Here is a 17294-nt window from a genome sequence, read left to right as displayed (position 1 = left end):
TGCACTACTGCTCACACGGCAGGGTGACTGCCCTTAGCACAGAAGCAGAATTTTTAAATTGTTCATTGATATCTTTGGCGTAACGTCGATACAATGTTTTGTGCACACGTCCTGTTGTCATATCCATCCAAACCAAACTGTGATGACGTCCACGTCTCTCAATACTGTGGCAACCGCTCTTACATCCTGTTAACCACCCCATGACAACCTGTAGACAGGAATTCCTCCAAGACATGGCCCACGTCTTAAACAGAATGAAAGGGAGCACTGCAGAAATTCTAAATCCTTCTACACTTCCGAATAAATTATTTCTTTGCTGATGCTAGAACTCAGCATCTCAAGAAAATATTTTCCAAATAATAGAAAAGTTATTTGAAGTGTTCTGAGACTTCGTTTCCTTTTCCTTTTCAGTGGGCTGGGATTCTCTTATCAACAAGAGTAGCTTCTTTGGAAGTAGATATTTGTAATGAGGAGGCAACTGTGCCATTAATTTACCAGGGTATGAATCAGCCTAAGCACGTCCACCTTTTCTTTGCCATTTGATTGTGCGTTCTTTCACACTCTGATTCGTCTCCAGACCAAGCTGCTTTGTTCTCCCTTATTTTCAAATTAGCACAGCTTAGAGCCAGGGTGATGGAAGATTCAGTGCTGAGAGAAAGAAGACCCACTTCCCAAGAGTAGTATCTTTGAATGCAGACATTTACACAATTGCTTTTTATCACTAATTGGGTCAAAAGTGCATGACATATGGAAAAATAACAGAGGATATACTACCTCCATGTTTTTTAGATGGCACCCAATTTCAACATGTCATTTTGGAGAAGAATTTATAGGTTAAAAAGAAAAACCACTTATGGAGCTCTGGCCACCATTCTGATATAAGTGCACTACAACAGCAAAGATTAATAAGTATTTGCTGTCACTCTTCAAGGAATTTACATTCTGGCAGGGAACATGGAGGAGGCAGAAATGTACACAAAATAGAGTTGTGTGAAAATAAAGGGAGGAGCAAGAGGGAGGAGTCTGGGAGCAGGTGGATGTTAAAGAGTCTAACCAGGATCTAGAGGCTCAGAGCAAACTAGATGGAAGAGGAGCTATTTTAAAACTGAATCTCAGCAGTTTATCTTAGAGTCACTGATAGATTTGAAGATAGACGATGAGACAAGATTACATACACCTGGCCCTCCAAACAGGATCATGTCATGCCAGCCTACCTCACTTTGCCCTCAAGACATCATCCAGGAATAAGTTACAAAATTTGAAGATTACCAGGTCAGAGGGCAGCAGACTACAGCCCACTACCAGTGTTTGCTAAGAATGATTTATACATTTCACATTTAAACATTTTTAAGTGGTTGAAAATATCAAAAGTATATCTCAAGACACATGCAAACTATATGAGATTCAGTGCCCATAAATAGTTTCACTGGAGCATAGCCACACCAATGTCTTTGCACGTCGTTCCTATGTGTCCATGTGATATGACAGCAGGGTTGAGGAGTTGCAATGCAGCTTGTATAGCCTGCAAAGCCTAAAATATTTACCATGTCACTCTACAGAAGTTTGCGCAAGTCTGCTCTAAATGGTACAGTCTGTGAGTGTCCTTGCATAACTTACGAAGAGTTGCCGGCAGAAAACAAAGGTAATTCTTATTATATATGTTGAGACCCAACAGCAAATAAATCAGTGTCTATCCCACACATTGGCTCCTTTTTACTTCCTGGGCAATAAGACAAAATTGGCTAAAATGTCACTAGTCTCTGAAATAATAAATGCTATCATTCAGATAGTGGAAAGTGATTGCTTTCCATCTTCCCAACAAAAGAAGCCAGGAAAATGAGACTTATGTCAGTACGAATTTAAGATACATCAAAAGAAGAACGTCCACACTGATAGAAAGAAAGTGACACCTGGGGATGAAAGAAGGTTGCCATCCATTTTCTTTGCATTACTGTAACTTACTGCCTCTGCAGCTCAGAGCCTAAAATAAGGTCTCATTACCTAGAAGAGTCAAATAAATTTGGTTCCAAACATTAAGCATGAGACTTTCTGCTGCCTCTGACTTCTGAGCAGGGTTCTGGATGCAGGACAAAGATGAGGAGGACTCCCCACTAATTTGCCCTGATGCTGCTTACAGGGCCTGTCAGGCCTTCTAAGGAGACTGAAATTGATGCTCCTTGATGCAGCCTCCTCGGTGCATGCCTCCTGGTTTGAGTGCATGTCAGCAAACTCCAACAAAGGGATGCAGAAGCCAGTCAGCCTCAGTCTGATGTGAACATTGCCACTTACCATATGGCTGATGGGAGGCTGATTAATGGCCCTCAAAGAGATCCATGTCTTCGTCACCAGATCATGTGAATGTCACATTATAGACAGAAGGGACTTTCCAGATCTGATTAAGGGGACATAACTGGAGATAGAGGAGATTATCCTGGATTACCTGGGCGGGTTCTAAATGTAATCACAAGCATCTTTATAAAAGAGAGGCAGAGAGAGAGACAGAATTACAACAGAAGAAGGCAATGTGATAACTGAAGCAAGACACTTCACCGCTGGCTTTGAAGCTGAAAGAATGGGTCACAAGCCAAGCAACGCAAAGAATGCAGCTCTAGAATGATGAGGACACGTGGACACAAGGTGGGGAACAACACACACCTGGGCCTGTTAGGGGTGGGAGGATGAGGAAGGGAGAGCATCAGGAAGAATAGCTAATGGATGCTGGGCTTAATACCTAGGTGATGGGGTGATCTGTGCAGCGAGACACCATGGCACACGTTTACTTATGTAACAAACCTGCACATCCTGCACATGTACCCCTAAACTTAAAATATTTTTTAAAGAATATTTAAAAATAGTTAATTTGCCAAAAAAAAAAAAAAAGAATGCAGCTCTAGAAGGTAGAAAAGCAGGGCAGATTTCTCTAATCTGATGAGGCCAGCCCAATCTGTTCCATTTTTATCATGGGGAACCTAATTCTCTGGCTAGCACCAGTGAATGCCAATCACGTCTCTTCACTTTTGCTACAGCATGACTCATCAGTCTTAGAGGCTAGATCCTTAAACTGGGTTGAGACTTTTCAACTGAGGCAAAGATGAGGAGAGAGGAAAGATATCTTGAATTCCCAACTCCTTCATGATTTTCTGATATCAGTCAGTGTGGCAAGTAATAATATCAAGAGATAACATTTCCTGAGTGTTTAGCACACTGTTAAGGGTTTCATGAAACCAAGATTCTGGGAAGCTGGCACTACTATTTACTCCCATTTTGTTGACAATGAAAGTGAGACTTAAAGAGATTAAGTAATTCACCACTGCAGAATGAAACACTAAAGCTGATTTTTCTAGGTGTCTACAACCCCTTCCCATGTGCTCATTGGCCCCTCAGCTCTAAGAATTCTTCTTTTACCCTTTTTCCAACTCTGCCCCTTTGCCCAAGGGTCTGGCTCTTTCATTAATTCCTGCAAGGCTGTGTTAAGACTTCCATTTTTTTTTTCTTTACCAAACTCTATAGTTACAGTAACGAAAAAAGACCTTGTTGTCATCCCAGTAACCCCTTCTCATTAATTCAAGCTACCACCTCCCTTTGCCAGACCAATAACTGGAAGAATCTAGGAAATATGGGGTTCGTCAGAGCATCTCTTTTAGTGCATCCCCTGCTTTCTTTCTGGGAGAGGCTGATCAATGTTTCCTTGATCTCCCACTCTATTTTCTCTGAAATTCTGCAGCAACGTCTTTAGCCTGAACACAAACACAGACACTTGGGCTCCCACTCGTGAAAAATAGCAAGAAATTCTCAACATTCCCAGCAGTAGTTCAACATTCTGTAAATACTTGGCCTCAGTGTCAGAAGCATTGTTCACCTTGAGAGTGAACCGCTTCAAACATGGCACTTCTGAGACACTTTGTCACAACCCTCCTCACTTTCATTTTGTACCTGCCACTTTCACCCAAGTGCAATCGGCCTCAGCCATGCATGGAAGACTGCTTCCCAAGGCTGGAGTAACAACGTCGAGAACACTCTCAGTGCTGGATACTTTATTATTTCTACCACAGGATGAACAGCCTTGTACAAGACTGGTCACAATATACTGATCTATGCACGAATAATCAGACTTGGGGTCCTGAAGCTATTCTTATGCCCAAGGAACCTGGTCACATCAGGCTGCTCACTCCTTCTGCTCTAGAGCCCCAGATAAGGGGCTTTCCACATAGTGGCCTCTCCTAATACCTTAATAAAAATAAGAGAGTCATTAAAAACTCTTGGGAAGTTGCATACATATTCTCTTACCTCCTCTACAGGAGATGAGCTAAATCACAGCCACCAAATTCAACCATTGAAAAGAACACACACTCTTTAAACATTTTTCTAGACTTCATCTTATTTTGGTTGTTTTTGTTTTTGCTTTTTGTTGTTTGTTTGTTCATTTGTTTTGAGATGAAGTTTCACTCTTGTTGCCCAGGCTGTAGTGCAGTGGCACAATCTCGGCTCACTGTAACCTCTGCCTCCCAGGTTCAAGTGATTCTTCCACCTCAGCCCTTTGAGTAGCTGGGATTACAGGCACGCACCACCATGCTAGCTAACCTTTTTTTTTTTTTTTTTTTTAGTAGTAACAGAGACAGGTTTTCACCATGTTGGCCAGGCTGGTCTCGAACTCCTGACATCAAGTGATCTGCCTTCCTCAGCTTCCCAAAGTGCTGGGATTACAGGAGTGAACCACCATGCCCAGCTGGTTGTTTTTGTTTTGTTTTGTGTGGTTTTTCTTTTTTTTTTTTTTTTTCCTTTTTGAGCTTGTATTCTCCTGGGATTTCAAAAACATAACCTCAGGATATCCCTTCTCCCTTACCTTCCATACCTGTTGCTATGTTTATGTTGGGAGGGTGGCTTACTTGGTGCTGAAATGTTGGGGTGACAAGGGCAGGGGAAGTCTTTGTGTCCCTAGTGGTCAATCCATCCAAGAGCCTTCAAGATGGCTCCCACGTTCATCCACAGGGCTTCATTCATTCATGCTCCATGACTCAGGCTCTCTGCTGGTTCCCTGCCATACCTAAAGGCACAGAACTCATTCCACTGCTTGCTGTGGCTGGCTGGTAACTAGGAATTTCTGTTATCTATCTGTGGGCTACCTGTCTGGCCTTACATTACAGCCATTCTCTCTCTGGGAGCTTCTGCCTCCTCAGGGCGCCTTTCTCTATCTGGCCCCACAAATCAATGTAGGGTTTTGCAGATTTCCTACTGTGGACTGTGTCCCAAAACCATTGTTCTAATCACTACCATCATTATTAATCGTCTGGGTTCTTCATTTTCCCAGAATGGGAACCTTAAGGCCAATATTTTGTCATGTGAGTGGCTATAGAGAAGGCTGCCGTGCTGCTGTCAGTGTCCATGTTCCCCATTCCTTCGTGATATGTGTGACAAATTGCAAAGAGAGCTGCAATTCCTCACCCCTTCCTGTCCATTTGCAATATGTCTTCATAGCTCCTCCCATCAAAGCGAAAGTTTTTTGTCCACTCGAATCTGGGGTGCCCTTGCGACTTTCTTTGGTCAATAGAAAGTGGCAGAACAGATGCAGTGCCTGTTGGGATGCAGGTCTGAGGGAGCGTTGCACCTCTGCCCACTTTCAAAATCCTCCAGCCACCATGTGAAGAAGCCAAGGTTAGCTCGCTGGATGATGGAGGCACAGGACCACATTTCCTCATGGCCCCAGCCAACTCCCAGACAATCCCTAGGCATAGGAGGGAGGCCGTGCACTGTAATGAAGACCCACGAGCTAGCTCAGCCACAGTCAGCTAAGGCTGTCTCAGATCAGCGGAACTCAGGCAACAGTAAATAATGTTTGTGTTAGTCACTCCATTTTAGAGCAGTTGGTCCTACAGAAAAGCTAACTGATATTTTTCATAACATTTTGTCTTTGCCTCAAATCCTCTGAATTTCCCTAAGGCATTACACTTTTGAAACACTTACCCCTTCGTCTCTCCCCTTAGGCAATAAGCCCAGAGCCAACGATCTGATTGAATTACAGGCAGTGGAAGGTAAAAGATGAAATAAATTGAGAAAAAATAAGCAAACAAAACTTATCACACCTCAAATATTTTGCCAAGTACACTCTACCTGCCAGGGATTTAGGGCCACAAATTGTAGATTGAGAGTCCATCATTCTCAGTCTCATTACAGTTTTCTTCTGTAGCCCCAAGCGTCTATAATTTAATTCCTACTCTTCTGTGGTTACAGTCATGTAATCTGGTTATAGACACAGCCTCAGATATCAGTGAGTTTTGATCCTGAGTTACCAGTCAATGAAATTTGCGAAGTTGCTACTCCTGATATTTCCAAGGAGCACTCACATTGGCTGACCTAATCCAGCAGGTCTTTTGGGGTTAATTTTGTCAGGAAATACCAGTTTCCCAAATCCCTATTAATGCCTGCTGATTTTGACCCATAACTCTCCCCTCCAAACACACACACACACACACACAACCCACATACTTCTAGTATTACCCAGACTCTGTACACTTCAGAGTCAATATTTTTTACTCTGGTGGTCGGTCATACCAGCTTCTAGCATCACCATACCTTGAGCCCAGAACCAAATCTTCCCCACTAATATTCTTCAAGCCTGGATGTAGTTTTCTCTCTTAACTCTCCAGAAGAACAAGAAAAGATATAAAAGGCAGCCTCAGGAACCCCCAGGGTATTCACTCCCTTGTAGGAAATGACTCAGTCCCAGCCCCTACATTCAACCATTCATGGAATAGCTTTCTTTATTTTCAGTTCACAACTTAATTTTTTGAGCTGCTCAAAAAACAAAACCAAAAAAACAGTGTAGACTGTTCAACCATTCATGGTCCCATGTAGGAGACAATAAGTAAAATAAGTTAATGGAGGGAGGAGAGACAACTTTTTTTTTTTTTTTTTTTTTTTTTTTTTTTGAGACGGAGTCTCACTCTGTCGCCCAGGCTGGAGTGCAATGGCGCGATCTCGGCTCACTGCAAGCTCCGCCTCCCGGGTTCACACCATTCTCCTGCCTCAGCCTCCCTGGTAGCTGGGACTGCAGGCACCCGCCACCACGCCTGGCTAATTTTTTTGTATTTTTAATAGAGATGGGGTTTCACCGGGGTCTCGATCTCCTGACCTCATGATCCGCCCGCCTCGGCCTTCCAAAGTGCTGGGATTACAGGCATGAGCCACCACGCCCGGCTGAGACAACTTCTAAAAGTCACCTTTACAATATAGACCAGATAAAAAATCCTCAATTTACATGAGCAAACAGCAGAATCCAGATGGCAACAGACGGAAATGTCAAGGTTTTCTCCTAAGAATCATAGATAACTACTAGTCTTCCATTTACAGAGCTTAAATGACCCCTTTAAAGAAGACATTCAGCTTAGAAAGATTGTAGGCTGTTTTCTACAGGAACTTAAATTACCAGTAACTTCCACCCTAAAAAGGCAATTCTCTGTCTATATATTTGAAAATGTTATTTCTTCTTCCCCAGGCACCTCACTATGGAGGTTTTCTCAGTCTTTGAATGTAAGATGCAGTTTTTTTTGTCTGGGATGAGTGAAGTGTTATTCTGCCTTTGAGCTATATATTACTTATTTTATTCTCTGGTTCCATAATTCTGTGTCACACATAAAATATTGTCAGTGTTGACTTGTCACTGAAGAGGACAGCCCTACCAATTATAGAGAAAAGTAGTTCTCAGTCTCTTCACTTCTCCATTTCTTCACTGAGAAGCAGAAAATGAGAGATAATTGCTGGAAAAGTCCCGCAGAGGCAGTGTGGGACATACCTTGGACTTGCGAGTGGCACCATTATGATTCTTTTTTTTGAGACAGAGTCTCACTCTGTTGCCCAGGCTGGAGTGCAGTAGCGCAATCTTGGCTCACTGCAAGCTCCGCCTGCCGGGTTCAAGTGATTCTCCTGCCTCAACCTCCTGAGTAGCTGGGACTACAGGTACATACCACCATGCCCAGCTCATTCGTGTATTTTGCGTATTTTTAGTAGAGACGGGATTTCACCATGTTGGCCAAGCTGGTCTTGAACTCCTGACTTCAGGTGATCCACCCACCTAGGCCTCTCAAAGTGCTGGGATTACAGGCATGAGCCACCACGCCCAGCCACTATTATGATTCTTTACGGTTCTTACCCACTAAACAAAATTGCCTTCTTCCCTTGAACATGAAAGGGACAGAGCACCTTTGGGAAGGTTTATCACCTTCTGGACTCTTCAGAAAAGAACACCTCACGTTTCTCCTACTCCTAATCTTCAGTAAGGGATTATGAGCCATTGCCCCTGCTACAACAAATTGCTACTTTAAAAAATTTACTTTCAAATGTAGACAGTTTCCACTAAGAAAGAAAGAACATTTTCATGCTAGATGCCTGATCTCTCAGAACACTACGCCCTTTTAGTGGAAAGGAAACCCAGCTGGTGTTCTAGAGAACATAATCTTCAGTGGTTCTGGTTGTTAAATTACAAATCAAAATAAAATAAAAGATCTATATAAATAGACATTACAAATGACTAATGAACAGAGCCTAAAGGCAAGATACATCAATAGCTTGGGAAATGCCCAAGTTTCTGCCTTTCAGCGTTGTTGGAAATGCTATTAAGGACATTATGTTTCATTTTGCTTTCATCATTTGCTTAATAAAAATGCATCGTATGACATTCCCATTTATTTTTCTCCTCTGAGAACATTAAGTCAAAAGCATCTCCAGTTTTACCCATCACCTAAAGAGTTATTTATCTGTGACTTTTGAATATGGCATTACATGTTTTTATACATTATAGCATCTTCCTTGCAAAATGTATCTAAAAATATGACTCTAGGTTAAACAAATAATAATAGTCATCAGGGAAAAATGAATGGGTGCTAGGCGAGGAAGGAAAAGATCATCTCAAGCTGAATCCTCAAAAGAAATGTGAACTAATGAGGCAGATACGTGCGAGGGGGTGAAGGAGGCTGCAAATGACAAGTGTGACCGAAAATATTTCTGTGTCAGTAGGATCTTTTCACAGAGAGATAGGGAAATAAGAAAAGTTTAAAACTTAGAGCCAATCCCAGCACTTTGGGAGGCTGAGGTGGGCGGATCACAAGGTCAGGAGATCGAGACCAGCCTGGCCAACACGGTAAAACCCCATTTCTACTAAAAATACAAAAATTAGCTATGCACCTGTAATCCCGGCTACTCAGGAGGCTGAGGAAGGAGAATTGCTTGAACTCAGGAGGCAGAGGTTGCAGTGAGCCGAGATCGTGCCACTGCACCCCAGCCTGGGCGACAGAGCAAGCCTCCATCTCAAACATAAAAATAAAAAAATTTAAAAACCTAAGAGCCACCTTTTTTATGCATAATGAAGAGCCAAAGAACGTGTTTTCATAGGAGAAATACTGATAATAAAATGAAAATTTAAAATGGATAATGTGGCAAAGATAGGATGCCAAGCAAAGGTTATCCTGGACACACAGAACATTTTAAGCAACCTACTTCCATTCTCTCCCCAGCATGACTGTCCGTCTGCATAGAGTGACCTGAGAAGTGAACCCAATAGATGCCTTGTGGCTTCTTGCCACAAGTCTTTCATTATCTTTGCCTGTGATCTCTCTTCATATGGTAAAATCTATAATGGGTCAATATCATTCCATTCACCATGACAGCATCTTCGGCCCCTCTCCATAAGGAAAGATGGGATTGGTGGCTTTGGGGCTGATCCTTTATCAATAGGAGGTATCATGTGCCTCCTATGTAAAATGGGAAGAATTTTACCGATTATATGAATTATTATTACTGTAACCTCTCCCCATTTACCCTACTAAAGTCTTCTTTGCTTGGTAGTATATTAAGGGCCAGAATATGATAAACTCTGCCCAGCTCCCTTGCTGTGATAAAATACTCAGGTCTGATTCTACTTTTTCTCAGGCTATCTGGGTTGGTCATTTTTATTCATTTCATCCAACTTACCCATGTCATACTCTGAATATTTGAACGGACTTCTGATCATGAATGTTGGAGAGATACTGTAGAACCTAAAATGGGCTGCCAAGTTTTTCATTCACAAGTATTTATTGAGCACTTCTTTTGTGCCTGGAATTGTGTTTGGGGCTGGAGACATAAACCTGAGGACTAAGGCAGCTCACTCTCAGGTGGAGGAGGCATCCTGGCTATAAATTATTGTGATAACAATGTGTTGGGTGCTTTTGGAGTTCTGAACTGTAGGCACCACCTTCTCAGAGCTTCCAGAAAACAGCAGAGGCAGCTACAAAGTTTGGACAGAGGGGTCACAGGTCTATGCAAACTTCTCTAGTCCGCTGTAGTGACCCCTGTTCTGTGCTCTTCATTGTTTTCTTTGAAGAGCGCCCGGGCTCCCACCATCTGGAAGAGGGATAGGGGATGCCATGGCGTCAGCTGCCCAGGCTGCCCTGCCTGCGGCCTGCTCTCTGCTGCCCCCTGCGGGCCTCCAGTAAATGGGCTCATGTATTCCCAGAGACATTTGCTTGAACCTAACAACATCCTCCACCATTTAAAAAGCAATTCCTGAATTCCCAGCTGCCACAGGAGAGAAGCAGAAACAGTAACCCTGAGCCGGAATCTCTCTCCAGGGGCCCTGTGGCTCCCCACATCAGCCATGCGTGTGTGCTGACTTTTTTGCCTCGGGTATGGACAGGAGGTCGTTGACAAGGAACCAAGTCAATTTCACTCCTCCCCCACGGGGAAACATTTTTCTGAACCCCACTAGCACCCTCTCTTTGGGCCCATGGATCTTTTGTTTATCTGTTCTAAAAGTGAAAGCATTAAAAAAGAGAGAGAAAGACAGAGAGAGAGAGAACGCCGGTGTTTCCTGTTTTTCCAACTTAACAAGTCAATTGTTTATGTGTCTCTTTCCTGCTTGAAAAAAAGAATAAAGAATACACCTAAGGGTGCAGATAGGGTGGGGTTGGAGGAGACCAGCCTTCAGGGAGAGTACTGAGCACCTCCGGGGGAATGTGTCCCCAGTTCAGAAAGGTTTTCCCTCAGTCATCACCCATCCACGGCAGCCCTTGAGGAAAGACCCCCATAGACCAAGCTGATTAGCCACTGCGGCTCTTTCTTCATTTTTTCCTGATTGGTACCAGCCCAAGGAATGCAGACCCCAGTGTTTCCTTTGCAATGTGCTCCCTATGTCCCAGTCAATTCACTAGCGTATTAGTTTGCAGGAATTTTTGCTCAGTAGAACATTAGAAAAGACCATGGAATATTGTTATTTCTAAAATTATTTTCTACTTTTCTTTCTTTTTTTTTTTTTTTTTACTATTTTTTTCTCTTCCTCCAATCAATTCCTCAAATTCCCCCACCATCCACATTCTCCCAGGGCTCCTGACGATTGTTTAGCCCAACTCTCACCACCGGCTTCAGAGGCTGTTTCCTCCTGATTTTCCAAACGAGGCAAAATGAAGCTTCAAGCTCACAACCAGAGCAACCCAGTGCATGCTTCTGCGCACATGATGCAGATGTGCTTTTAATCTTTCCTGTACCTTTACAAGCAGATCCTCCCAGGCTTCTGCAGTGTAGGAGAACAGATATGCTTTTATTAAAACTAGTATCTCAATTTCAGTAGCTCTAAGTTCCCACTTGCTTGATGGCAGTGCTAAAGGAAGCCTCTCAGAGCCTCCTCTGCAATTCCAGGCATTCCAGGGTGGCCTTGCAGGACAGCAGGGAGGAAATCTGCTCCTGGATTTCAACCTCACCTGCTGCCCACTGCCTGTACCGAGGAAGGCACCTTGATGAGATATTGCTCCGTGGCTTTCGGACCCTCTGAGAGAATAGGGGTCGTGGATCTCTCCACTACAACTCTGGGTACCACATGGTAGCCACCCCAAGGTCACAAGCCGCCTCAATAATACTAGGATCATGGTCTCGGTCACCTTTTCCACTTAAGCCCTGAAGTTGCTCTGCTCATGCCTGGATTCCCAAGTCCTTCGGCTTCTGACTTAACCTACTCCCTTACTAGGGTTGAGAATTGACTCTGACATACTCTAGAAAGAGGGCAGGACACAAGTGCCCCCGCCCCTTGCATACCCTTACTTATTCTCTTATTTCTTTTTTCTCCAGTCGCCTTTGTCCCTACAATGGGATGAATCGTGTCTTCTCTAAAGATATACCCAAAGCAATGTAAGTGTTCATCAACAGATAAATGGATAAAGAAAATGCAGTGCATATACCCAATGGGATACTATTCAGCCATTAAAAAAAAAAAAATGAGATCCTATCACTTGTAACAACATAGATGGAACTGGAGGTCATTATGTTAAATGAAATAAGCTAGGCGTAGAAAGGCAAACTTCAAATGTTCTCACTTATTTGTGGCAGCTAAAAATTTTTTTTAAAATTGAGCTCATAGAGATAGAGAGTAGAACGATGGTTACCAGAGACTGACAAGGGTAGCTAGTGTAAGGTGTGGGGATGGTTAATGGGTATAAAAATATAATTAGATAGAACAAATAAGATCTAGTATTTGATAGTACCACAGGGTGACTACAGTCAACAATGTACATTTGAAAATAACTAAGTATAATTGGATTGTCTGTAACAAGAAAGGACAAATGCTTGAGACAATGGATACCCTATTTACCCGGATGTGATTGTTACATGTTGCATACCTGTATCAAAATATCTCATATACCCCATAAATATATACACATACTAAGTACACACAAAAATTAAATATCAGTAATTTTTAAAGATATGTCCTGTTTTTAACCTCCAATACACATGCGTGTGACCGTATGAAAACAGGTCTTTTGTAGGTCTTCACAGATATAGTTGAGGATCTTAGAATGAGATTATCCTGGATTTCAGTTGCACCCTAAATCCAATGACTGGTGTCCTTACAAGAGAAAGGATAAGGAGATTTTAGACACAGGAAGGAAGAAGGCCAAATGAAGATGAAGACAGAGATTAGAGAGATGCTGAAGATGAAGACGAGAGACTGGAGTGATGCTACCACAAGCAAGAAACACCAGGAGCCATCAGAAGCTGAAGGTGGCAAGGAAAGATTCTCCCCTAGAGCCCTCAGAGGGAGTGCGGCCCTGCAGACACCTTGTTTTAGGACTTCTGGCCTCCAGAACCATAAGGGAATGCACTTCCGTTGTTTTAAGCCATCAAGCCTGTGGTAGTACGTGGCGGTCCTATTCTCTCAGAGGCTGTGAAAGCAATATCTCATGATGATGCCTTCTTCAGTACAGGCAGTGGACAGCAGGTGAGGTTGAAATCATAGTCCAGGAGCAGATTTCCTCCTTGCTGTCCTGCAAGGCCACCCTGGAATGCCTGGAATAGCAGAGGAAGCTTTGAGGGGCTCCCTTTAGTGCCGCCATCAAGCAGGTGAAACTTAGAGCTACTGAAATGTTGACACTAATTTTTAATAAAACCTCATAAAAATATAGCTGTCATCCTACTCGTGAAGCCCCAATCTGTCCTTCTATTTGTTTCTGCAAAAAAAAATTAAAACTCAGGCAAATAGAAACTGGAGTAAAAGGTGCTTCTCACCCCTCTGGGCACAAACAACTGAGTCCTAGCTGAGTACAGTGCTGGGTTCGTCTGGTGTCTTTTCCTTAAGACCATTTTGTTGACACTCCTTAAACTTACACACTACATTTCTTAGGGTTCTTCCTGCTAATCTTGTAGACACTAGTTAGACAACATGTGAATAGACTTAAAATTAATGTACTTTACCACTCACTTTGCAAATCAATGCACTCTCCCCTGCCCACCAACAAGCAAAGCAAGCCATCCATAAGTTGAGAATTGCAGAACCCACAGTTCCTGTAGTTTATGTCTAACTACCCAAGATAAGGATTATTAGGTCTTTCCAGACTTCCTCACTCAGCATTCTAGTTGACAGCAGGCCTCTGTTCTCAGGTCACTCTCTGGAACAAAAACATTTGAATTCCTTCCAACCAAAAAAAAAAAAACCAACCAAACAAAAGTAATTATGTTCTGACTCTCCACCATGTTCCTCGCTTATCTATAACTCTCTCCCCCTTGCCATACATAAGAGGCAATCTTCTTAAAAGAAAAATAATCTTTGGGGGGCTAGGGTTAAAAGCATCCATTTTGACCTTAGACAGACCTGTGTAAAGCCCCAGTTCCATAATTTAGCATGTTATTCTCTCCAGATCTTGCTTCTTTCTTAACTAAAAGGGGAAGAGCCCCAGAGTTATGCTACAAGAATACAGTGAGATGAGGCGGTTGTAGAGCTAAGTAAACAGAAAGGCCTGTAGAGGATAAAAGGGTAGTGAGTCTCTGTACAGCCCAGGAAAAGGATAAAGAGAGAAGGGCTTGGAGTTAAAGGAAACACATGAAGGACTCCTCGACCTCTAGATGGGCCAGCAAGGGACTGTTGCTCAGCCATCAGGAATCAACAGAAGGTGACTGAGCAGCCACTGATACAGGCCCTACCCGTGGCTTCTACATCCCTCTTCCATCACAGCACAAGCACCCAGGACACTAATTGGCAGTGCCAGAGACACAGCAGGTACTCAGAGACGGTTTACTTCCTGCATCCAGAGAGCAGAACACATGGTGCCCGAGGCAGGGCGATGTGTCCATGACCAGATGTTCAGAGTGTGCTTGGGAGAGAACCCAAGGGGGCACATTCAGAGTAGGTTACAATAACAGGACGACTGCTCCTTAAACCAGTTCACACCCTGACGTCTCCTGGGTGGTGATGAGTGGGTTTGTATACGTGGGCTCCGTAGGAATTCTCAGCGTGCATATACAGTCCACAGTCATCATATTGATATAATTAGGTGCCCTATGCGAGATTACTCTTTTCTCCTTTAGCAAAAGCAATTTTAGCATCTTTTTATGTGGACAGGGACAAAACGTCACCTTGAGTCAGATCTCAAGAAGGCCCCTTAAGTTTCATAGGTGAATGACAGGCAACCTCAGAGCACATCCTTTGCCCCCCAGTCTGCCAAGAGAGACCTCCAGGTATGCTTGATGAATGTAAAGTATATTCTTTTGTGTTAATTGCACTTTCAAATATAATACAGTGTCATTAAAAAGATGTGTAGTTTACATGTATTCTTGATATTTCTAGGCAGGCATGGAAAAGAGGAGATGGAATTCATGATACACTACGAAGTAGATCACCAAGGGAAAATTTTTACAAATAGAATGGATTGTGGTTGCTGAAGGTAGTAATTCTTGCCCATTTGCTTCATGGGCTTGTTAAGAGGATGAAAGTCAAAATGAGATCGTAGAAATGAAAACACAATCAAGATTTCAGAAATTGAAAATAGCACTATCATTATTATTTTTAATTAAAGTCATTTATATGGGAACTACATACTTGAGCTGCAGACTCGGTGACCTGGCCCTCAGGTGCACAGAAAAGTTCTAATTGAAATTTTAATAACCATCTTATTACAGGTAGAAGGTTTCTCAACAGTGAAATAACAAACGGCCATGGTAGTTGGATTCTATTATTCCCAGACTTCCCCATTCTAGGCTCTGTTCCCCCAAAACACTTTGAACACAAACACATTCACACACACACACACTCGCACACTTTACAGGTGTCCCGGGGCATTATTCTGTCTTATGAGAGCAGCCTTCAAGATAATGCCTTGGTGAGTTTAGAATCTTTTTTGTTTGTTTGTTTTGTTTTGTTTTGTTTTGTTTTTTGAGACAGAGCTTCTCTCTTGTTGCCGAGGCTGGAGTGCAATGGCATGATCACGGCTCATTGCAACTCCCGCCTCCTGGGTTCAAGCGATTCTCCTGCCTCAGCCTCCCAAGTAGCTGAGATTACCGGCACCCACCACCAGGCCCGGCTAATTTTTTTGTATTTTAGTAGAGACGGGGTTTCACCATGTTGGTCAGGCTAGTCTCAAACTCCTGACCTCAGGTGATCCACCCGCCTCAACCTCCCAAAGGAGTTTAGAATCTCTACAACAAGAAAAGAGAAAACTTTTTGTCTTCTTCTTAAAATCTCTTGGAATAAATTTTTGAAAGTATTCTTTTATCTGTTTCTCAAACTAGCAGAGATCCCATTTTATCTTTTCTTTCAATCTTTTTTTTTAAAATCAAAGCCCCTCCCACAAAAAAAATACATAAATCATGATTGATGAAAAAAGGCACCATGATGTGGTTGTTGTGCATGGACCAGTCTGTCAGCATTGATCACAGCTCACCTGAGAGTAAGATTACAAAATTACCACGAGAAAATGACTTTTATAATCAGCCTCCAAAGCTAATGCCCAATATGTGGTACTTTCTGCTAAAGCGCCTGGAAATCTTCCCACGTGCTGTACATCTGCGTTTGCAGACCCTCTACCAGGAGCTAAATTTATCTGCTCTTTAGTGTTTTATGGGATTTAAAAGAGCTAAGCAGAGAGTTTTACATCTAGCGGGGATATTTGATGAAATAAAAACTGGTGAAAACAAGGACAACAGCAGAGAGGAGAATGGACAAGAGGGTTTTACAGATCCTTCATCTTCCTAAATGTCCATCCCTTCCAGACTTCTCCCCCCAATGGTTGTGCACCTACTCTGAACTCGACATGTGTCAGATACTGAGGGCACATGGAAATATAATAAACCAGATTTCCACACTTTAGGGAACTTAGAATCTATTTGAAGAAGTAAGACTAGCACAGGAACAATTAGTTCTCAAAATATATCAGTTAAATGAAGAATTTGGTGAATTTTAAGTGTCTTAAAATATCACCAAAAGGAAGTTCAATGTGAACTCCCAGAGTAATCTGGAAACGCTTCAAGATGAAGTGAGGGACATCAGATGCATCTTGAAAACTGGGAAGCAGGCCAGGCACAGTGGCTCAGGCCTGTAATCCCAGCACTGTGGGAGGCTGAGGCAGGCGGATCACCTGAGGTCGGGAGTTCGAGACCAGCCTGACCAACGTGGAGAAACCCCATCTCTACTAAAAATAAAAAAATTAGCTTGGTGTGGTGGTAGTAGCCTGTAATCCCAGCTACTCGGGAGGCTAAGGCACGGAGAACTGCTTGAACCCAGAAGGCAGAGGTTGCAGTAAGCCAAGATCATGCCACTGCACTCCAGCCTGGGCAATAGCTCGAGGCACTGTCTAAATAAATAAATAAATAAATAAAGTACTGTTATAACTGTAAGTTTATTTCAAATACTAAGGCGATAACTATTTTATTTCCATTTTAAATTTCAGGTACCAAACATTAAAAAAAAGTTTTGTGACTTAACCAACCACAGCTAGTTATTGGCAATGGGACCCAGGTCTCCTGACAACTAGACAAATTCATTCCACCAGACCTTACTGACTTGC

The 17294-nt window shown here is 42.7% G+C and overlaps 1 long non-coding RNA gene across 1 annotated transcript; it reads right to left on the bottom strand.

Moving 5' to 3' along the window:
• Positions 1-10053: 10053 nt before the first annotated feature.
• On the bottom strand, positions 10054-14311 carry LOC112425051 (uncharacterized). Its single transcript, XR_003016037.2, has 2 exons — positions 14108-14311; positions 10054-10258 (listed from the first exon to the last, which is right to left on the bottom strand). It is a non-coding gene; the product is annotated as an uncharacterized lncRNA (long non-coding RNA).
• Positions 14312-17294: the final 2983 nt, after the last annotated feature.

Source organism: Macaca nemestrina, chromosome 4, assembly GCF_043159975.1.
Source record: "Macaca nemestrina isolate mMacNem1 chromosome 4, mMacNem.hap1, whole genome shotgun sequence".
NCBI classification, from domain to species: Eukaryota; Metazoa; Chordata; class Mammalia; order Primates; family Cercopithecidae; genus Macaca; species Macaca nemestrina.
The sequence above is the reverse complement of the archived record's forward strand: the minus strand, read 5'-3'. Positions and strand labels throughout refer to the sequence as shown.